Genomic DNA, 10222 nt, shown 5'->3' on the forward strand with positions numbered 1-10222 from the left:
AAGAAACACTACACACACGTATATAAATGAATGCACAGATATAAATTTCAAGCCTTTGAAATTTGTTGGCACTTGCTTTATATCATAATATGGTCAGTTTTGAAGAAGTTACAAGGCCGCTCAGAAATCATCTGTCACTTGCAGCTTTTGGGTACAGCAGAGTACTTTCACAGCCTCCCCGAGGTCCTCACCCCCGCAACGGCCGGCCAGCTTCCGGAACCCTTCTCAGTCCGCAGCCTGTGCCGGTCCCCCGCCCGCCGGTGCCCTCCCTTCCCTACCAGCGGCCGAAGACGCCCCGTCCACACGTACGCGTGCGCGGATGACCACCCCGTCCACACGTACGCGTGCGCGGATGACCACGCCGTGGGCACGTACGCGTGCGCGGATGACCACCCCGTCCACACGTACGCGTGCGCGGATGACCACGCCGAGGGCACGTACGCGTGCGCGGATGACCCCACGCGCGCGTGCGCGCAGGTGACCCCACGTATGGAGGCGTGGTCGGCGCAGGGCTCAGGAGGGGCGTCAGCTGCGGTGCGCGGGCGGCGAGCGCTCAGCGAGGACAGCGGAAGGGGGCGGCGCGGGCGCGCTCTGTTCCAGAACGGCGGGAGGAGGACGAGTGACTCGGAGGCTGCCAAGTGCGGGCCTGGAGGGGTGCGACGGGCGGAGGTGAAGGCGGGGCTGCCGTCCCGGCAGGTCGGGGTGGCGGTGAGGAGAAGCCCAGGTGAGAAGGCGGACGGAGGCGCGTCTGGAAGGAGGGCCGGAGCCCTGTGAGCCGTGCGGGAAGAGGTGGGCCGGGGAGAAGGCTGGACCGGAGACGTCCGCGGCACGCGGTGAGAGGGGGAAACTGGAGGCGGGGTGGGGGGAGGGCCCGGGCAGAATTGGGGCGAACAGGAGCGGACTGAGGCCTGCGGAGCGGAGACCTGTCGGTGGGCGGAGGTGACAGAGGCCCCGAGAGGCTGGAAGGAGAGCTGGGGAGGCAGGGCACGGGACAAGGGGCCCGCCGCTCCCACAGGTTTGGGGGTTCCTTCCCCGTGCGGAGGAAGAGGGAGCAGAGCGAAGCAGCGTCGCCGCAAACCGGCCCTCCCGCCAGGCCTCAGCCGTGACCGGGGCGGGAGGGCAGGTCGGGCGGGTTTGCGCAGCTGGCGCCGGCTGGGGGTTCACGGCGCTGTGCTGGCCAGGGCCGCCGGGCTGCTGCTCTTTTCTCCCGGGAAGAAGAGAGACGGGGACCCTGGCGCCCCGGGAGCGTGGTCAGGAGCGCAGGACTTCTCCGGTTGCCAGCGGAGCCGGAGGAGGGAGGGAGCGGTGAGCCGTGCTGCCCCCTGGGGGCCGAAGCGGGCGCTCTGGACGTGCGGGCGAGGGGCCGGGGCCCGCGCGCGGCGTCTGGGCAGCGGGCTCGTGGCGTGGGCGCTGTGCTCTCCAGACCGTTCTCCTGCTGCTCCGGGGCCGGGAGGGAGACGTCCTGGGGTTCGTGTCTCCACTGCAGCTGGAATGTCCCCCAACGAATGGATTTAAGCAGGACGGCTAGAAGGGGACCCAGGGCCCGGCTGAACTGTGCGGCGCCGGCCGCCCCCGTGTCCCAGGGGACTCCCGTGCGCCGGCGTCTCGCGGGTCCCCGGGCTGGCTCTGTGCTGTCAGGCCGCGTCCGTGGCTCCGCGCGGTGCCGCTGGGCCGAGGTGCTTCACCGGCTTCTGCAGCCCCGGGGGGGCGCCTCCGGGGACCGGGAGGCGCAGGGGGGCGGCGGGAGCGTCATCTACAGAGGGCCCGCAGAGTCGGCTCGGTGAGGACATTCGTGGGGTTTTGAGGTTTTTGTGTGGCGTCAGGGAGAGTTTGGGTGAGGGTTAGGCGGACAGAACACAGGCTTGTTTGTGTTTTGCTGCAAGTGATAGACAGATTTAGGCGATTTGAGACTTAGTAAACACGTCTTGTGGAATATTAAAAATGTGTGCTGTGAATAAGTAATCTCTAGAAGTGATCGAATTTGTTTATCAGTGTCAACCTAAAGAATACTGGTGTCCCAGAGAATTGACAATTTCTTACTCTTAGTTTTCACAAGGAATTAAAATTTTTTAAAGGTTAAGAATTCAAGTGAAAGGTCCAGAAAAAAGCCGTAAAGTACTGTGTGTAAGAGAAAGGTATTGAGATACGGGCATGTATATTTCAGAGAAATGTAATTAAGTTTGTTCTAAGTGAGGCTGGTTGTGCCAGAGTGGACAGAGGAAAAGCAGGACAAAAGCTGAATGTCAGGAGGAAAGTGGAAGGTCCGTGATGAGAAATGCAGAGAGAGGACGTTTTCTATACGGTGAAGCCGAATACGATGGGACGAAATTCCATTAAGTAAATGAATGTAAATATGAAAAGTGAGCTGACGTAGAAGCACGGTTCAGTTCTATTTTATTTTGTTGAAATGACAAAAATTTTCCCATATTGTGTAGCACCAGATAAGGTAGTATGAGAGTTTTTCTGCCTATAAAACAGAGATACTATGTTTCCTTAAAATGTTTCTGCTTCATATCGTTTCAGTCAGGTCTTTGATTACTAAAGAAGACAGTCTTCTGCATCCTAAGAACCGAAGATGTGATAATCACATACTGACCCAGAGCTGCTGTCACAGGACCCCTGCTCTCTCAGGTAAGACCCCTCCTGACACTCACAGGACTCAGAGGGGCAGTGACTGGACACCCCACACTCCCTGCCAGGACTCAGAGCTGACATTCCAGCACCCCCTAATCTCTCATGCTGGACTCCTCCACACCGTCCCATGACCAGGGCTCCGTACTCTCTCCAGTAAGACCCCTCCCGGCACTCAGAGAATCCACGGCTGAAGTGACAGGAGTCTCTATGCAGGCAGAGAGAGTGGAACCCCCCACAGGCTCAGATGCACACTCCAGGAAATGCTCTTCCCTGCTGCCATCTAGTGCACATCCTGAGACCGGCGCCTATGTACTCAGCAGCAGCTCTTACCATTTTGCAAGGGCAATATGAATCTCCAAGGCAACTCACGCCACACCTTGCTCGGGATGTCTTACAAACGCATCCGTCGTGGTAGGGCCCGCAGTACCTGTGGCAGGACCCGCTACTCTCACGTGACACTCCTCTCCATGGTGGCTCGGGGGATAGTGTTGCAGCTATGTAGGTGAGATGGAACGCTCTGAAGCCGTGTATAAAGTAAGGAAAGGATTTTAATAATGACCAGGAGTTGGGCAGACCCTGAGCCGGTCTCTAACATGCTCCAACCTGCAATGGAGTCTAAAACGCGGAGTTTTTATACTGATGAGGGCCCCTTTGCTGCTTCTTTGGCGGGAAACGGCCTTAGGAAGAGGGGGCTGGGCAGGACTGCAGGAATGTCTTGGCAGTAACGGGAACAGAAATTGGCAAGGCTATAAGGTTATCTCTGGTGGCAGCATAGCTCTTCAGCCAGGGACGAACTCCCTGCGAAGCAATCTGTCTTCAAAGGGCTAGACATTCTGCAAAGCACAACCTTCACAAATGTTCTAAACCAGACACAAGTAAATGGAAGGTGATAGAGGCTGAGGTCCTTTTAGCTTGTAAATCACCAATTGCTACACTCCTTCTGACACTCCTCTCTTCAAGGCTTTTTAGCAAGTCCTTGCTACTTTTTACAAAGAACATCTGAAGCCCCTACGTGTTTACGTATTTAGCAGACCTTTGAAACTTTTTACAGGGACTATTTGGTGCCCCTACAACAACATCCACTATTCTGTCTGGTGCGACCTTTCCCCAAACTAACAAGACATACAGCCAGTTTGACCAGACCCCCAGTTCTCCCAGAGAGAGCCCCCTGTTCACAATCACAGAACTCAGAGCTGAAGTGACATGGCCCCTTACTCTGTCAGGTGGGAGCCCCTCCTCATACTCATAGGACCCTGAGCTGATGTCACTGGACCCGCTATTCTTTCTGGGTGAAACCCCTCACCACATTCACCGGACCCAGAGCTGACGTGACACAACCCCTTTTTCTCTCTGATGGGACTCCTTCCAGTGCTCACAAGATGCAGCGTGATTTTCAGAGGACCCCCTACTCTCCCAGACTGGCCGCCTCCACTCACAGGACCTACACCTCATGTCACAGATCTTGCCCTACTCTTGGGTGGAACTCCTCATCACAGTAATAAGACTCCACACCGAAACAACAGGGCTCCTCACTGTCTCTGGTGGGTCAGCCAACGACCACAGGAGCAAAGGCTGAAGTTACCGTACCCTCTGCCGTCTCAAGTGTGACCGTACCCGACAATCACAGGACCCAGAGCTGATGGGACAGGATGACCTACACTCTAAGGGAGGGGCCCTTCCCCACACTCAGGAGACCCAGAGCTGATATGACAGAAACCACTGTTCCCGCTGGTGGGACTGTTTTCCAAACTGATAGGAGACAGAGCCAATGTGACCGGACACCCTACTCTCTCTAGTCAGACCCCTCCCCGCAGTCACTGGACACAAAGGTGAAAGGTCAGGACATTCCATTTTACAGGGAGACGCCTTTCTGACCCTCACAGGACACAGTTGTGTAGTAACAGGACACTCCAGCCTCTCATGTGTGATCCTCTCCACATTCCAATGACCCAGACCTGATGTCACAGGACCCACTATGCTCTCAGGTGGGGCCCCTCCCCTTGCTCATAAGCCCCAGAGCTGACCGGACACAACCTTTGATTTTCTTTGGCGAAGACCCAGAGCTCGCATTACAGGGCTCCATGCTCTCTTAGGTAATACTTCTCCCAACAGCCAGAGGACCCAGGGCTGATGTGGCAGGTCGCCCTGCCGTGTCAGAGTGGGGCCCCTTTGTACACTCTGCTGCACACTGCCTGCCATCTAGTGCGCATCTGTGGAATAACAGCCGAGGCGAGGCCGCCAGGAAATGCTCTTTTTCGTTGCCATCTTGTACATCTTGGGAATAGCACCTTTTTTCGAAGCATCTGCTCTTATAATTTTGCAAGGAGACTTGAAGCCCCAAGGCACCTTACACCACCACTAGCTCAGTATGTTGTGTACACCCGTGTTTCCATTCCAATTCTAATACTCTTCTGCACGTGGGGTTTCTGACTCTCATGTGAGTGAGGTTCCCATGCCTACGTATGTCTAAAATTTGGTTATTTTCATTGGCTAATCTGTGTCATACCTATTGGGTTATTGGACCAGCCTAAAGATTCTTGAGGTTAGAGGAAAGATTGCTTCTCCACCACGTAGGCAAGCGAGCAGTGAGGTATTTAATAGGTAAATTTGGGGAGTACATATATGTCACCATTTCCTTAAGTAAGGTTTAGCAATTTAGCTAAAGCAACTTATTCTCAAAACTGAGTGATTATGTCAGTGAAATATGGAACAAGGCACCATTTTAGCTTGTGGCTATAAACCTTTTATTCAAACTTTCAAAGGTGGTAATGAAGGGGGCCAGAATTTTCTACTCGGCATCTTGATTTTAAACTGGCTGTTAAGAAAGGAAAGACTGAGAAATTACTTATGTTTATCATCTCAGTTCTTCCTAAGCAGTTTAATGGCCAAAATTTGGTTTAGGAAAAGAGCTTTAGCACAATCACCTTAGCTTTACACAGTAATAGTCCTAGCAAAAGCCCGTCCACCCTCTTATCTTACTTCTTGTGTGTTATAGTCTTTGGGGGGTCGCCGAACAAAAATTAACCTGCCAGGTATGCTGCCTTTTTTCTAAATTAACCTGAATGTACCCATTTCACCATTAAAGTCCAAGACTCTGTTCTTCCATTTTCCAAAATGTCCTTTATACCCGATATCACCTCATTGTGTTTGGCATTCATTTCAATATGAATTCCCCTTGTGCCTGTATTAAACATTGAGTATCTCCTCTTAATCTGATTGTGCGAGTTTGACTATTATCTCAGGTGTCAGAATTTAGAAGGTATGACAAAAGTAGTTTTTAATCTTCCACAGTTTTGGTGAGCCGGCGCGGTGACATTCATGGCAGGGACACTTAACTTCTGGAAGGTGCAGCAGCCGAGAGATCATGGACATCTCTGGCAAAAGTAAGCACTATTTTTTCTTGTTGTTGCTCGTCTTTTTGGTTTATTTCTGCAGGGTTTGGCATTATTTAGTAATTCTGTGAGTTATTTTCCTCTCTTGTACATTTACATTGGCCTGAAAAATATTTGTGACACTAGCTGCTCCGACTTAGTGAGTCACACGAGCTCTTCATTAACTCTCAGCTCTGCTCACAGGGTGAGGACTTGGTTCTGCTCCTGCATCTGGCCCCTGGCAACTGGGGTCCATTGTCCAGCTCCAGCTCTGGAGTCTGGCTATGGGTTCTTGCTTACAGATGTGGATTCTGTCTCCAGGGTCCGTGGCCCGCGGTCGAATCTGTATTTGGCTGTGTGTCTGGGAGCTGGGGTCTCTTTGGGTGTGTCTTTGTGCGCTGGGTTTGTGTGTGGGGTCCACGTGCAGTTCTGGCTCATGAGTCTGATGTATGGAAGCTGGTGTCCAGAGTTCGCTGTCAGTCTCTGGTGTCTGGTGTCTGGCATTCAGGGTCCACGGTCTGGCTTGGGTCTTGGAGAGAGTTTTTGGATTGGGGCAGGGGTCTGGGGTTCAGCTTTTGGTTCTGAGTCTGCTCCAGGGTCCAGGGTCCAGGGTCCTGAGTCCAGGGTCTGTGTCTGGAGTCCTGAGTGTGTCCTGGGTGTGTGTGAACTGACACCAATTCAATGTCGACAGGAGTTCCAGAGGTGGGATGCGTTGAAGAAGGAAAGCTTATTGAGTGCAAATAGCTCGGTTTTGGTACAGAACGTCTGTGAGTGGGTGCACAGCCGTTAAGAAACCCAGGATTGTTACGGGTGAGTTGTGAAGCAGCACTGCCGCGGGTCAACTCAGTGGTGCCGCTTCTCAGTTATGGAGCGTCACGGCTGTGGGACAGCCCGGGGACAGACTCCCTCAGGCTGCGGTTCTCAGCTCTTCGCTATTTATGTGAGTTCTGTTCCCATCGTTTCCTCTTTGCTCTGCCACCTTGGCACAGAAAGCAGCACAAGTTTGCAAAGGAGCCCCTCTGGGTGACAAGATCAGTGCAGGTGAGCAAACAAAAGGCTTCTGGTGTGGTTATTTTTAAATTATGCCATGTTTTCCTCTAGAACTCCTTTTTACCCAAACCGAGAAAGCCTTTCTTTGTTGCAGGTTACTTACATTATCTAGGAGAATAAAAATGTATTCAAAATCCTACCCAAACAGGTTAACTGCTACTGTTATAAGTTTAGACCCTTCAAGACATCTCTACTTGCATAATTATATTCTTCTGCTTCCTCTGGATTTAATTTTTGTTACTCTGGGTTTGTGATATGATGCAAACCTTGTGAATTCCCATAGGTTCTTAAAATATTACTTCTGTCTTAACTATATTTTTTAGATTTTATTTATTTATTTTCAGAGAAAGGGAGGGAGGGAGAAAGAGAGGTAAAGAAACTTGGATGTGTGAGAGAATCATCCATCGGTTGCCTCTCTCATGCCCCCAACAGAGGATCCGGCCACGGCCCAGGCATGTGAAGCAACCGGGAATCAAACCTGCATCCTTTTGGTTCGCAGGCCAGCGATTAACTCACCAAGCCACACCAGCCAGGGCTCCAGTAGGTTTTAATGCATTTTTTCTTATTATTCAGTTCCAATTATTTTTAACTACAACTGCGATTTATTTTGAGAGTTATTTAGAAGTGTATTTCATATCTTTTAAATGTAGGGATTTCTACTTACCATGTATTACTGATTACTCTGTTAACTACAATGAGAACAAGAAACTCACTTTATATAATTTCAACCCTTTGAATTTGTTTGAAACTTGCTTCAGACTACAATAGGGTCAGTGTAACAGACGTTCCAGGCGTGCATCTCTGCTGTCATCTCTTGTTCATTTTGGGAATCACAGCATCGTGCAGGTCAGCGGGGAAAGTTGTGTGCGCTTGGTTGTCTGTGAATGTTGACTCCAGTTTGCTGCTCACGTTCCTTATATCCTTACGGAATTTTCTGAGGGGGTCTATTGTTTCTTAACGAGGTATGCGCTATCCCTAATGATTATAAATTCTTCTTTGTATCTCTTCTATATAATTTGAGTTTATTATATTGAGTATGTTGTGAATGTGGATCTTCCTGGTAAATTAAACTTACTTATATGAAGTGCTCTTCCTTTCTAGTATTGCTTTTTGCATCGAAGTCTGCTGGATGGTATTATGTCATTTTCACTTGGTATGTTTGCCTGATACAGGGTGAGACAAAAGTAGGTTTAGAGTTCTGAGTACAAGAAACAAAATTTATTGTTGTATTATTATTCAGTGTTCATACTATTAAACCTACTTTTGTACCATCCTGTATAGCTTTTCCCATTCTTTCACTTTCAGTCTTTTTGGACACTGTGTTTTAGGTGATTGATGTTTTTGCCCAGTTTTTGTCTTGTCTTTTTATTCTGTGAATAAGTTCTTTTACAGAGTAGTCTTTAATTTTACAAATTATACATTATAAATCCATTTCTTCATGAAACTTCATGTCCAAAAGTATACCTGATTCCTGGCTGATTTTGTTGAAACGGATCACTAAAAATCCAACTTAGAGATGAGGGGCGGGGCCTGTCTTAAGGTGAAAGGCGGAATCGGGCTGGAGGTGAGAGGCAGGGTCAGGCCAAGGCTGTGGGTCCGCGCTGGGTGGGAGGCTCATTGAGGCTGGCAGGCCTGAGGTGAGGGCAGTTGTGGAGGAGAGATGAGCAACTAGGTGGTCCTGAGATCAGGCGCTGCCCGCCGCCTGTCTCCGTGGGTCATGAAATGACACTCATGGCCAAAGGTGATGCAAGCAGTGAAATCCAGGGAGGTCAGGTGAGCTGCGTGCAGGTATGAGGTGAGGGGATTGGGGAGCGGCTACAGCCAACCTGTAAGGAGCAGAAGAGGGTGGCCAGAGTGTTTGTGGGGTACACATGTCAGGTCCCAATTTAAGCGACACTTCCTGTGGGACAACTTTTCTATTTCAATATAGATACTACATTTAGAGAGAACTTTGGTAAATAGGTATCATCATTCTTTTATCCAAGAACTTGATAATGCTTTTCAGTTGTTAAAGTGTCTGTTATTGGGTAGCATTTTCCAATTTTGTTCATGCAGATCTTGTGCATGGTTGTTAAGTTGATTCCCAGGTTTTTCATTGTTTACATGTTTTGTTGTTAGTTTTTTTAAAAATTATATCTTTAACTTACTATTTCTAGAAATAAAATTTATTGCAGCATGCTATTTCCCCTTCGTTGTAGTAAATTCTATTTGTAATACTTTTTAGTTGATTCCCATTAAATATCAATGTAAATATGCTATCACTCAACAATGATCATTACATTCTTGTAAGCGTATATGATGTAGGAATAGTTAAAACATGTAAGAAAAGAGAAAATGAGGTTCTGTTAGGAGCTAGAAAATATTTTCTGTTAGTCACAAATATCTCCACGACTAAAGAATAGAGTAACATCATTCTTAGCATTTTAAACTAGGCCATAGCCTGGACACATGGTATTATAGAAATCCAAAGTACTTTGTTAGTGGAAACGTGCTCCAGGTAGGCTCTCTGAGGAACACACGACATAGCAAAGGTCCACACTTTGAAAGAGGAAAACTTTTGATGGTGAATTCCGGAATCCAAAAGAGTAAGGCCGTTTGTTCTAAGTGACATTATGAAACAGTTATTCAAGTGCTTTGTGAGCAATGAAAAGAAGCAGTGACCCTCAGATGCCTACTGTGTTTATCACAGGGTATAGGAGACTGAATTGTAGTCTCCTAGGCTGTCAGATCTTGTTTTGCCTCCTACTCTTTTCAGGTGACTTCTCAGCCTGGGACAGTCCTCCCCGATATTTGCAGGACAGCTGGCCTTTTTTGTTCTGTAAGTTGCAGACTCCATGCTGCCTAATCAAAGAAAGGCAGCATTTCTGGCCTAGGAAGCAAAGTGACATGCTGTTTTAATTCGAGTGGACTCTTCATGATATGGAGCAGGGTTTCTGGACCTTTTGGGCCAGGTAATTCATTCTCCTGGGGGACTGTCCTCTGCGTAGTAGGTGCTTTTTGGCATTCATGACCTCTGTTCACTGCATGCAGATAAGACCCTCCCTTCCCCCACCCTCATGACAATCTAAAATGGCTCCAAACATTGCCTGGTGTCCCCTAGGGGGCAAAAATCACTTTTGTTTGAGAACCACTGATTTTGAAGCTTTTATCGTTTTTGAAACCAGAAT

The 10222-nt window shown here is 49.3% G+C and overlaps 1 long non-coding RNA gene across 3 annotated transcripts; it reads left to right on the forward strand.

The window, feature by feature from the left end:
• Positions 1–651: 651 nt before the first annotated feature.
• LOC149997336 (uncharacterized) lies at positions 652–9870 on the forward strand. Of its 3 annotated transcripts, none has more exons than XR_016514329.1 (4): positions 652–724; positions 2524–2631; positions 5926–6017; positions 9811–9870. It is a non-coding gene; the product is annotated as an uncharacterized LOC149997336 (long non-coding RNA). The 3 variants fall into 3 exon arrangements; XR_016514330.1 differs by lacking the exon at positions 652–724 and adding an exon at positions 728–789; XR_016514331.1 differs by lacking the exon at positions 652–724 and adding an exon at positions 1743–1780.
• The last annotated feature ends 352 nt before the right edge of the window (positions 9871–10222 follow it).

The sequence above is a fragment of the Furipterus horrens genome, unplaced genomic scaffold (genome assembly GCF_987537825.1).
Source record: "Furipterus horrens unplaced genomic scaffold, mFurHor1.1.pri manual_scaffold_11, whole genome shotgun sequence".
Classification (NCBI taxonomy): domain Eukaryota; kingdom Metazoa; phylum Chordata; class Mammalia; order Chiroptera; family Furipteridae; genus Furipterus; species Furipterus horrens.